The sequence below is a fragment of the Pelodiscus sinensis genome, chromosome 7 (assembly GCF_049634645.1).
Source record: "Pelodiscus sinensis isolate JC-2024 chromosome 7, ASM4963464v1, whole genome shotgun sequence".
Taxonomy (NCBI): Eukaryota; Metazoa; Chordata; order Testudines; family Trionychidae; genus Pelodiscus; species Pelodiscus sinensis.
In genome coordinates, this window is record NC_134717.1 from 42,373,545 (window position 1) to 42,387,111 (window position 13,567).

Sequence of the window (13,567 nt, forward strand, 5' to 3'; positions counted from 1 at the left end):
ACACTGTAAATATGTAAGTTAAGCCAGTGATGGGAGAACTTTCAAAGGTTTTGAACAGTATCTTGTAATGTGGATGTTTATCTGGACATACAGAAACTTACTACCTGGCCTCAAAGCCATCTCACACATGGCCAGTCTTACCAGGCCTTGTTTCTTACTACTTGTCTGGTTCCTTCATTCCTCTCATGGGGAAGGGCACCAGTAAACATCCTATCTTCAGTAGCACCATTGGGGTTGATGGTAAGCCTGTTCCTCCACTTGGCATCTTTGTGGGTCATCTCACCCTTTTTCCTCTCTCTTTTCCCATGTGCCCTGAATGCTATTCACTCTCCATGAAGTTTCAGTTTCTCCTTCAGCTAGCTGTAGTGGCTCCTTCTGGAGAACCTACTTCCAGTCTATCGGCTTATCTTAGCGTTTGCCATAGTGTCCATCATTCTTCCTAGGTGAATTAGGTAAGGCCCCTACCTGATTTCATGTGTTTCTGCTCATCTCCCTTCTCTGGTAAAATAAGCTCTGCATAAGTTATACATTTTTTGCCTTTCTCCCTATATTGTTTCCATTTCCTTTTCCACTTACTTCCTTCTCTTTCTTTCCAAACCTTGCCTCCATGTGATTTCCCTTCTTCCCAGTCTGGGAGGAGACCTTTCTTTCATTGCACCCTTTCATAATGGGGGCTGGAAATGCTATTGCGGATGGGGGAAAACAAGTGAAAATGCTACTTAAAGTAGGCCAAGAGCCTGCATATAGTCATGTTGTTTCAAGCTGCACAGCAGTAATGAATGGAACAGCTTTAGTCGCTTGACTAGATAACTACAGTATAAATTAAATGTTTGCAGGCTGAAGAAGTTGCCTAGGTGGACTTGGAGGAGAGGTCAAAAACTTGGGACCGTCCCATCCAAATCAGTCTGGTTGGCAGTCACTTTGTAGGTTATAACACAATTTGGCCCTATTTGTATGTAACAACACAGTTGAGCTGTAATCAGATTTAATCACTATCGTTAATGTTGATTGCTTTCTAGTGAGTAATGATAATCTATTTACTGATTTACCTCTCTAGATTTGGAAGCCTTGAGGCGTAATACAGACAGATTTTGGTTCCAAACAAACACATTAGAAGAAACTTCACTTTGGACTGCTCAACGACAACTAGTGTGAAAAATTGGAACATCTGGTTACCCTAGACTGCTCTGATAGGGTTGCCACGTGTCTGGTTTTGAACCGGACATTCCAGTATTTGAGCTTTCTGTTTGGGAAACAAATTGAGAAAATATAAATGTCCAGTATTTTCTAAATAAGATGTAATGTAAATTGTGCTGTAATGTCAAGTGTGTCCGGTATTTTTGTCAAAACCATCTGGCAACCCTATGCTCTGATATCAGGATTCAAGCATGGTTTATCTGCATGGTTTTCAACTATGATTGTGGATGGTACAATCATGCTAGGGCTTAACCATGGTAGAAAATAACTGAAATATGGTTGCAACTTGTGGGCACCATTGTGGAAATACTCGTGGCACTAATTACCCTACAGTCTATATAATGTTTTGGGAGGTGCTGGCTTCTGAGCCATATGACCCGGCAAACTATCTTTGGTGGTGCTGTACAAAAAAAAAATATATGGAGATATACCTGTCTCATAGAGCAGGAAGTGACCTTGAAAGGTCATTGAATCCAGTCCCTTGCCCTCATGGCAGGGTCAAGTACCATCCCTGACAGATTTTCCTCAGATCCCTAAATGGCCCACTCAAGGATGGAGCTCACAACATTACAGTTTGTACTTGGTGTTTGGGGCTTTTTTGCTTAGATTTTCTAGAGCACTGATTTTCAAAGTACAGGTAGCAACCCACTACTGGGTCGTGGAAAGACAGGAACTGGGTTGCCTTGCTGTAGGGTGACATGGTGACCAATAGGGGTGCTAAAGCCAGCTTCCTGTCTTTCCTGGCACTATGGACCGTGCTGTGCCTTGGAAGTGGTCAGCAGCAGGTCCGGCTCCTCCATTGAACCAAGTAGCCAACTCTCAAAGATAAAAAAGAAAAATTAGCCAAAAAATGAAGCCAATCCCATTTCAAAACAAGTGCAGAATGCACTCCATCCATATTTGCTCAGCAATGCCTGGCGACAAACTAGGAACCAGCCAGTGGGAGTGTGGAGTCAGAGCTTGGGACGGGGACAGCCTGTGGAGCTGGACCTTCTGCTGGCCACTTCCAGGGTGCAGTGCAGTCCACTGTGTCAGGAGAGGCAGAAAGCCTGTCTTATCATACCACTGCATCACTGGCTGGGAGCCGCTGAGGGTAATCCTGTGCCACAACAATCCCCTGTCCCAGTCCTAAGCCCCCCCCCAACTCAGAAACCCTTCCTGCACCCTAAACACCTCAGCCCCATCCCATAGTCTACATCCCTAGACAGAGCCTGCAGCCCTGGTACCCCACCTCATGCCCTGCCCACATACTGAACCCGCCTCCCACCCCTGCCTGCACTCCAAACCCCTCATCTCTGGCCTCACCCCCGAGTCCACACCCCCAGGCAAAGCCCTCCTACCCCCATCCTCAAACCCTCATCTCTTTGGCCCCACCATGAAGCCTGCACACTAGTCAAAAGATAGAATTATGCTGGGTCATGGGCATTAAACAATTTTCTTCAACTGGGTCATAGAGGAAAAAAAGTTTGAAAACCACTGTCCTATAAGCATGTTGAGATTGTGCACAACATTGAGAGATGTACAAGCAGCTATTAAAGCTACTCATGTTATAATTAAAGTAATATTTAAAACAGTCATTCATGAAAAAATAATTCAGTAAGCTGCACTCAATGGAAAACATCGTATTTATATTTGCTTACTTGCACTTACCAAATAAACTCATTTTTGTTAGATATAAACCATTGCAGAAAGTATCCTCTGCCTGTGGGATTACCTATTCAAAGAAGTGATTTTATGGTAGAAATGTTTTGGATGGCAGATGTTTTGTGTCTGCACATTGAGTGCAAGTTTTCAGAGAACTATCCACAATAACTCAAAGATCTCTCTCTTGAGTGGTTATAGCTAAATTAGTCCCCATCATTTTGTATGTATAGTTGGGATTATTTTTTCCAATGTGCATAACTTTGCATTTAGCTACATTAAAATTCATTTGCCATTTTGTTGCCCAGTCACTCAGTTTTGTGAGATGTGGATGTAGAGAAGACAGCATATAATCACATATATATAATTTTAATATGAAAATGCACATTTAATTTTTAAAATTGTGTATTTTCATATAGTACCAGCTATATCCTCATCTGTCCTTCATTTTATCCATAGTTAATTGTCTCATAAGTGTCTCAGCAGAAAAACAATATGGAGGAGGAGTAGGTAGAGGGGCAGCTATAAATAGGGCTGCAAGCTGTCCGGTATTGACCTGGACAGTTCGGTATTTTCACTTCCTGTCCGATAAAAAAAAAATTCAGAAAATACCGGACACCTAAAAGGTCCCCTGTCAGGAAGTGAAAATACCAGACACCTGGCAACCCTACACACACTCAGCACCTGGACCGGGCCTCCCAAGGCCCCTCCCCCTCTGGATTCCCCACTTACCTGGTTCCGTAGGGAGGCTGTCTTCTGGCTTGATCAGGAAAACAAGATGGCCGCTGGCAAAAAGCTTCAAAGGCTTTTCTTAAAGAGGCCATGCTGTTTTGTTTTATTTTATGTATTTATTTATTTATTTATTTTTGCTTAACTCTTGGGGTCCCTTTTTTTCTCAATAACTTTGGTCTCTCCCCTTTTTTTTCTCAACATAATTTTTTTCCCTGGGGGTTTTTTTTTTGGGGAGGGGGAAAGTGTTCGATATTTTTAGTTAAACCATCTGGCAACCCTAGATATAAATTGCCACAGACCAGTGACGTATTACAACTGAGAATCTGCTCCAGGAAGGGATAGATGGATCAGTTCAGAGAGGGGCTCAGTGGGTTAGACCTAGCGTAGAAGGCAGTTCAGGGATGTTTGTGAGGACACAAAAAATGCCAGCCTCCTCTAGTGGCAGCTGCAGCCATGTTCACCTTGTGTATAGTGTGTGCCATTGACATTAAGTTAATGAAGGAGAGCTGGTGGGACCAAACCTGAGTGGGTAGGGCAGCCAACTCTGTTCCTTCCTGCAACATGGATTTGCCAGCTTTTACAACAGGGCCTCCTCCTCCCATTTGGAAGCCTATCCAGCCTCACCTCTCCTTCCAGTATCCCATATCCCCTCTCTGGGATGGGGAGTAACACTGCAGCCAGGCAGCCTGGACTGAGGCTGGATTTTGTGTGCAAGACACTCGGGCCAGCAACTGCACCAGAGAGAACTCCACAGGGATTGACAGTATGTACCATGTGACAAATTTCTGGGCTGCCCTGGCCTCATCCACCTATTTCTTAGCTTTTCACAGGTTTCTGAACCTTTTTTACAGGTTGTCTTTACCATGGAACACCCGCATCAAACTGACCTGTAAGTGCACTTTGTCAGTACTCTCATCATTAAAGTAATACATGTGGAAAAAGGAGCTGAGCCAGCCTAATGTTGAAAGAAGCCCTTTTATATCCAATAAATTGAGGAAATTGTTCCAGAATAGCTCCCCTTGTGAGAATCGGACCCTGGCAGTGTTGTCTAACGTGTTCTACTGAGTTAGTGCTGTGCATGGAACTGAAAGGACGATGGCTGTCAGAAAAATGATTATGTTAAAATAGCATTTTCTGACTTTATAGTTCTACTCTGTGTGTGTTTTCAAGTCATATCTGTTGACTTCACAGTTAAAAACATAGTTTTACAATTGTTAGCACTCAAGAACAGCTTGAAGAGGGAGGTAGATACTGTACTGCTGCATGCATCATTCAGAACATTTCAAGCTAAGGTGTGATTTGCAGAATCTTTACAACAAATGATAATAGAAGAGGCAGAAAGAACACAGCTTGATTTTCAGATACTGGGTTAAGTTTGCAGTCAGGATACTTAGAGAAATCATCAACTGATTTGTCTATTGAACAAATTCAGTATGGAGATCATTTAGAAAGAATAAATATAGAATCCTGTAATATTATTCTTATAGATACTTTCTACTTAAACTGCACTTTAATGATACTTAGTTGTGACTTTTCTTAGTATAAGTAAATGATTTATTCCACAATTTCAAAAGTGTAGTGAAAGAATACATAATGCAGATGGGTCATTTGTTTTCTTTTATATATTTTTTCTATCCTCATTTAAGCATGCATAATATGCCTCAAATCCATTTACTGAGTGGATTCCTCTAGGAAACGGAATTAACATTCTGAGTTTAGAACCAGAGCTGCATGATGTCATTTCTATATTTAAATTAGATGGAACAGAATAGAACTGAGTATTTTGTTTAATCATTGCTCATGCATTAATTTCCTGGGAGCTGATTTTTTTACAGTGCACTTTTATCTAGAATTTGTGTCTCTTAGCCATGTCTCTTATTTGGCATGATTTCAATGAGCTGAACACATTTTTTCTTCTTGACTTAAACCCAAGCAAAATCTGCAACCAAAGTTTTTCAAGGACAGCAAATTCATTTAAGCAGGAATGTGACAGGAAAAATGTGCCCAGGGCAAAGAAGAGAAATAAAATATAAAGCAATTTTGATTATAAACAAGCTGAAAACACGTTGAAAAGCAGTAAATAAATAAGGAAAATATGCAAGATTCACTTTGCATGTAGCCTGTACAATATGTACTGGTTAATTTTGAAATCAGAAGTAAACTGACTTTTGGCACTGAGATTTTGGGAGTATTTAGAAAACATTTGACTACAGGTTGAACTTCTCTAATCTGGCACCCTTGGGACCTGACCTGACCAACGAAAGAATTTGCTGCACCATAGAATGTCAATATTGCCTAGCAGCATTACCAACACTTCCATTGCTTACTGGGCTCTTAGAAGACATTTAGGGGTAAATTAGAGATAAATAACTGCACAGAATACTGAGCACCAGGACTGGTGGTTATAAACAAACGTCATGGCATCATGGGAAATTTGGCCACACCCATGGTAAGCGGACATCCAGCTAACTAAAATCATGCTGGACCATGGATGTTGCCTGACTAGAGAGGTTCAGCCTAAACAAAAATTCTGGTTGTACCTAATAAAACATTTTAGCGTCACTTTTTATGCATCCTCTTTCTACTCTTCAGGAAAAATATGTTTAATCTTTACTTGATGCCTTATTTTCATTTAATTTTTGGTTTCCATTATATTTTTTTCTTATTATTGTAGACAATACATGAATTTCATTATATTGGCTGCATGGTAGAAATGTTAGTATTTAGGACATTTTAAAACACTATCCAGCACAAATCACGTATGTATGTGATTTATGTGCATAGCTTCTTTTTGTACTGAGATAAAAATGGCTCTGAATATTCCATAATACAGTGCATGTGCTCCATTACTTGTGACTAAACATTGAGTATTGCAGTGTGGTGAGACAGTAAATCTTTCAGATTACTCTACCTGATTTTATTACCATCCAGTGGCTGCTTTGTATTTGTAAGCAATGTTCAAACTATTTTCATTAGGTTCTCTTGACTATAAGTCATGTGGATTCTACCAGGAGATGGAATTTTCATTGTTCAATTGGATTTCTGTTAGGATGCCTGCTGCTTAATACATTTCTATAAGTAATGGAATGCCACAGATTAATCCTCCCATTTGGAGATATGAGAAAAATTAAATGCAGATACGTGTCAGAGGGGTAGCCATGTTAGTCCATATCTGTATCCTCAGAAACAACAAGTAGTACTGTGGCACCTTACAAACTAACAGATTTATTTGGGCATAAACTTTGGTGAATATACCCCCACCTCGTCAGATGCATACTTCAGGACTCCTTGTTGTAAATTCAGATAGATATTTTTCAAAAGCACATTTTAGAATGAAATCCACACAAGAATCCCTATTTATTCCATACATGCCTAGGTTAGTCCATTTGCAACTGCTGGGAAGTCCCATTTAAGGGAGTATGGAGCATGTGGTGAGAACAGTTTTGTTCTGCAATCAGTTTTTCTGTAAAGATCCATTTTTAAATAAACTCTAAATTGCTTATTCAGTGGGTGAAGTTTTAGAGCTTTGATGCTGAAGAGCTCGAGTTGCTTCACTTCCCAAAAGTTTGCACTTACCAGTGTTCCCTGTAAGCTGAGGTCACAGGTGGCCATCCAAGAGAGATTCAAATGCCATCCATCTAATTAGCAGAGTGCCCACAACCTCCCACAACCTGCAGCATGTGTTTCTATTGGTGGTGCCCATCCCCGTGTGCCTTGGTGCACATACCAAAATGTATTCTGCACACAGATGGAAAAAACTAGAGGGAACATTGGCACTTACCAGAATATTTTATTCGGTTGCTATATTAGATTGGGTTAACATCTGAGTCCGTTATGGCAGTAGTAGTAATGATGTTATTATTGCAACCTCAGCCAAGGTTACTCTCCAATAATAATTAGCTCTTTGGCAGGTCCTTTACATGGCATTCAGTTAATTTACATTGACATGGAGTGGGGAGGGAGAAGTTGATTTCGAGTCTGCACTCACTATTACTGATTATTTTAATATACAGAGTAGGCAATATCTTAAACTGGAATTATGCCATTTGTCTGCAAGTTTTCTGCAAGTCTTAGAACATAATATTGTACAAATGTGAATGTGATGTGTCTTTTTTTTTTTTTAAAGGATCATCCTTTGTATAGGAAGCCAGAAAATGCCTAATGTTCCTGTATTGCTTTACCATAATCTGCTAATAAAATCAACATGATCATAGAATATGCATTTATCCATATTCATGATCATAGAATATGCATTTACTTTGGTCTGCTGTTAGTCCAGTGTTAGTCCAGTCCTTTGGAACACAAAGAATATTAACTATATGGTAAAAGTCTGTTTTTGAAAAGAATGATGTGTGCTTGCTGTAGTAGCAAGAAGAGGGACTTAATGTATCTCGTTTAGCTGTTCCCTATTATTGACATAGTTTTGGAGAGAACTCACATTCCGTATGAACACAAGAAGTAGCAATGTACCATATAATTCTGAATTGTTTATTTTACTTGTCCAGAATGGTATAACCAGTATCCAAAGCTTGGAAACAGCTGTTGTTGAGGGGATCAGTGCCGATCAAGTGTTTATTGTATTAGGAAAATAGAGAATTTGGACCTGATTCTTGAATATGATCAGGCCCTTTTGTGTACATCAGGGACCAGATTGTGCTTGAAAGAAGCCAACAGAGAATTCCCCTGATGGAAAGGAACTCACACGGATGAGTGGAGCCACTTCCCTTGATCAGCTGTTGCACCAAACTCCAGCATGGAGCTCTATGCCCTGAGACCAACTGGTAGGGTGCACCAATATGAGCAGCACTAGCATACAGGGACCCATCCCATTGTGTTACACCGTTGCAATCCTGATGCTTGCCACTGCCAAGCCTGAAGATAGCTGACCAGCATAAAGTAATGGGTGTTCTGTAAATCTGGAGAAAATTTCATAGACTAAGAACAATTACTCATCTGAGTATCTATCTTTTGTTTCTGAACCTCTGGACACAGTTTGACAAACACTCTCTCTCTCTCTCTCTCTCAAACAACCTATCACGAGAGCAAACTGGGCAGTTGCTTGTCCAAGGCTGGCCAGCAGAGAATCATATGGGTCAGGGAGGATCTTGGAGGGTGGGATTAACGGGAAATACCTTGTCTAAACTCCACAGAGCCTCACCCTGACAAACAGAGAAGCTCTGATGTGAACTTGTCAGAGCCTGGCATTGCCGATTTGGTGGCTATCTGCTTCTATCCAGTACCTAAATTCTGGATAACTCCCCTTTTGTCAGCAAGCAGCAGAAATGGTTCTGTTTTGGTGCATAATGTGTGGCATGAGGAGCATGCTATGTAGGGAAGCTGTTCCCCAGTTCCATCCTTTCACCTATGATATATGCCCCTCTTTTTTATTAGAGCTGAGCTTCTTCATAACTGTTGTGGAAGAGACAGAGGCAATCATATGCAGTAGACTTGGCCATCAGCCTTTACATATGATATTCCCCTTTACATATGATAAAGCAGTGGGGTGGAACATAGGATCTTAGACACATCGTTATATGTCATACATTTTTATTTGTAGTCAGGGGCGGCCCTAGACTAGCTGCCAGCAACTGGCGCCCTAGGCGAACCATGCAATCGGTGCTCCCCCCCCCCCTCAACCCCAAGGGCAGATATCAACTGAGGGTTTTGGTTCTGTGCTGGGGAGAGGGGGTCTGGGGATGGAGTTCTGTGGCTAGGGGCCGAGGGGCTGCCTCTCCCAGGACTTACCCCCCTCCTGGCCGCAGGGAAGCCATGCTCCAGGTAAAGCATGGGAAATGGAAGGGGCAGGGTTTGGAATTTAGCACCCTAGGCAGCTGCCTAGTTTGCCTATAGTCACGGGCCACCCCTGTTTGTAGTGTTTGTACTAAATAGATGACTTTTGCTTATAATGTGTCCTTTCCATTCTCTGCCTTCAGAGATTTGAAACAGAAAAGTGAAGGGAATGGGTGCTAATTCAGTGCATTTTATCCTCCAGGCATCCCCAAAGAGTTTACAACCGTAGTCCTTTCTAATACCATTGAATGAGCTTATAAAGAGTTTATGTTGGATCTAAAAATAAACAAACTTCCTTTTAAAAGCTGTTATGTAAGAGTCTTTGCCAAATTATGTGAATGCTGTGGAAGGAAATCAAGTTATAATGAAAACGTAATTTGAGACCAGCAGCCAAGTAACATTGAACATGATCCAATTAACAGTGCTTGTGGAATGCTCTGAAAAACATTGTATGACTTTAAAAACTCTAAAAATTTTACGAGCATCACACATCCCCATTCTGAAGAATATGTTTTACTCTTTATTTCTCCCTATTTTTTGCATTTTCAACTGTCTTTTGGCTCAGGAGATAAAAATCCTAGGTTTAATTTTCTCAACTGCATATGGAAGTTCTCTGCTTAAAAAGAAAAAGTATATTTGCCTTTTGTATAACCCTTTTTCTTAGGGCTGGTACTGCAAACTGAATGCATTCTGAAAAATCCTTTGTAGCTATTTCGTCCTTTTAATCTATAGGATCATTGCAAAAGTTCCCAAGCAGAACACTTGGTTAATCACATTTTCTTTTTATTTATAGACGGGGCAGTAACAAGCTAGGTCTTGCATTCAATATTGTGTTTTCCTCATTATCTCTGTAAGATGGCATGCGTGGGACTTAGTCTGATATTGTGAATCTTTACACAGCCTATCCTTAGTGCACATGCTTCCTCAGCACAGGCTAATCAAACCTCTCTGCGAGTGAATGTCTCTGGCATTAATTTGTCTGAGATGGCTCCTTTTTAGTTATATCGAGCCATTTTCATCCAAAGCCGATAAAAAGTGGTGTAAATTGCACCAATTTGTTGTAGTCTGCACCCCAGCTGGGAGGGGTATTCTCACATTGATGATACTGATGCCTGCCTTCTCTCAAGCTTACTACTAGACCGGGGAAGGGGGAAGCAGCTTTAATTTCTACTGAGACTTCTAAAGCAATTTAGAGCAGAAATTGCCAAGGGAATCAGCACCTCCCCAGCAGTGTTGGCTTTTCTGCCTTGCTGGCCAGCAGTGCCCATTGGCTGGGCTGGTCCCCTGAGCAGACCTAGTGGAATGGAAGGATCAGAGACCTTGGGTAGCTTTGTGTGTGTGTGTATTGGTTGTGGTTCATTAAGTGTTCTGTGTGTATTTTTTCACTGAGTTAGTCCCAAATCATTTTTGGGAATGACATATTTTATTGGTTTCCTTTTATAAGAAGTGTAAATCAGAAAGCATATTAAAGAATTAGCTAGAGACCGAACTACAGTGCTGCAGCAGACAGGGAACATGGTGAGAAATGTATATTTTTTTAAAACTAAGGGCAAAATTCTCACTTAATGATGTTATTGGAAGTGTCATTGATAAGAGCTGAATGTAATATTCAGAAGAGATACACAGTGTGGAAGAAAGGAGAATTTTATGAGGGCCAAAAGCCCCAGGAATGGAATACTTAGTTATAATTGCTAACATTTTGCTCCAAATAATTTGTCATTGGCTTATGGGTGAGGCTTAAATAATGTATTACTAAGCTTTTAGTGTGTAGTATTTGTCTAAAAATAGAATTGAGTTAAGATGAATACAGGCAGTCCCCGACTTACGCGGATCCGACTTCTGTCGGATCCGCACTTACGAATGGGGCTTTTCTCGCCCCAGAGCTCACGGGCGGCAAGTCGCCGCCCGTGTCCTCCAGGGCGAGAAAAGCTTCTCCCGGTCTCCCTGGTCTGGTTTTGCTCGTTTGCCCGGGAGCAAAGCCACCCAGGCAGCGGGATCCCCGCTGCCTGGGCGGCTTTGCTCCTGTCCCCCTGGTCTGCTGGGGGGGGGGGTCCAGTGGCTTTGCTGGACCCCCCCAGCAGACCAGGGAGACAGGAGCAAAGCCGCACGGGCAGCAGGGTCCCTCCACCTGTGCGGCTTTGCTCGGGTCTCCCTGGTCTGCTGGGGGGGAGGCGGCGCAGCTAGTGCACCCCACCCCCAGCAGACCAGGCTTTTGTTGCGGGACGCCTCGGGTAGAGCAGCTGGGGTGCTGCTGGGTTGGTCCTGTGGGAACCTACTGGGCGGTGCCCCAGCTGTTCTGTCCCAGGCTCCAGATTCAGCAGCTGTTGAAACTGATCAGGCTGATTCCAGGAAGCTGGGGGCAGAGCAACTCTGCCTCCGGCTTCCTGTAGTCAGCCCCTGGTCAGTTTCAGTGGCAGCAGCTGAATCTGGAGCCAGTTCCGACTTACATACAAATTCAACTTAAGAACAAACCTATAGTCCCTATCTTGTACGTAACCCGGGGACTGCCTATATACAATTTGCAACTTTTATTACCATTTAGAATGCAAGGCATTCATTCTTTAGTATCAGAACTAATGACATTTTTTATATTCAGTTCCACACAGAAGAAATTTTGAAAAAGTAATTCCATTAAAATCCAGCAGACAACATATTTAAAGCAAATAAATTAAACCATTCCCACAGAGCAAAGGATAAGCCTTTTTAATTAAAATTGTATTATGAGAAAAGTTTTGTCATTTGTTAATGTAGACTTTGTTGAAACCTACATGCATTTAAACTAATTATTTGTTCAAATTCAAGTCAGTGCATATAAAGGCAGGCTACAAGATATACCGTACTTTATGGATTAGTATTAATATTTCCTTGGGTACAAGCTGGCTGGCTGCCAATTCCAAAAGTTTACCCTTTAAGCATGACATTACTACACGATTGAAAACAAAACTGTCTGTATGTATTCCCTATATATTTTTATATTAGGACAATATCCTCCCCCCCCCCCCCCCTTAGTATTATTTCCCAGGTTAGTAGGGAGTTACATAAATTCCAGACAACAGCAAGTTACATAAGATTTGGGTGCTATTGATCATGTCTACACTGCACCAGTATTCACTGAAACACTATATCAATTACTATACGCCAGTTACAATTATATAGCTTACAGTGATGTAATGGACACTATATTCATCAATCCAAAGTTCAAAATGTTACTACAGTTTAAATCAGCTTCCATCATTTCAGTGGGCTGCAAGATTGTCATAATCAAAATGGTCTCCCGGGGTAGGGTAGTTTTTCTAACTGTAGGGTGTGCCGAATGAACCGTAACAGTGATGTAATTGGATGCAGAGGGAGAGCATGGCTCTCACAGTTAGTGTTGTGTGCAGTGAGCCACACTCTTCACTTCATGTGCCCTTGCTTTATGTGTGTGTTACTTGAGCTACACTGGTAGGGAAAAAGCCATCATAGACAGAAACCAGCAGAATCTGGCATCCCTGCACATGGGCAATGGTAAACAAAATGTCTTGGGCCACAAGTAGAATTCCAGTGGGCTGCAAGTTGCCCACTACTATTTTAAATATTTAAACAGTGCATTAATGGGTAAACACTGATTTTTTCGGTTTTTGTCTTGTAAACTCAATATAATGGAATAAATAGTTCAAAATTGTCACCCTCAGTTTACAATTTGTTAGACCCTATATTTTAAAATCTGTCTAGCCTGGAAACTGTAGGCAGAACAAATGCAGGACAAAAATTCTTACTGATGTACACTGTATTAATTCCTCACACAATGCACAGTTGTCCTGTGGATGAGCTGTTGTGAAGGTCAAAAGTATAAATGAATTTAAAAAAGAATTAGATAAGTTCATGGAGGACAGGTCCATCGTTGGCTACCAGCCAAGATAGTTAGGAACACAACCCCATGTTTTGGGTGCCTCCAGACATCTGACTGCTACAAGCTGGGACTGGATCACCCAACATAGTGCCTGCCCCACAGTGATCCCTGTAAGTTGTGTGCTTGTGCGGCTGCTCAGGAGAGATTCAGATGCCACCCAGCAGATTAGCAGAGCACCCACAGCTAGGCTTTGTGTTTCTACTGGTGCTGCACATTCACATGTGCCTCGATGTATATAAAAATATATTCTGCACATGGATGGAAAGATTAGAGGGAACATTGGTGCCCTGTATTGTTTGCTCCCTCTGAATTATC

At 41.6% G+C, this 13,567-nt stretch overlaps 1 protein-coding gene across 3 annotated transcripts in view; it reads left to right on the plus strand.

Moving 5' to 3' along the window:
* RAPGEF4 (Rap guanine nucleotide exchange factor 4) overlaps positions 1-13,567 on the plus strand; it is a 230,577-nt gene that overhangs the window by 115,068 nt on the left and 101,942 nt on the right. The window lies entirely within an intron of this gene.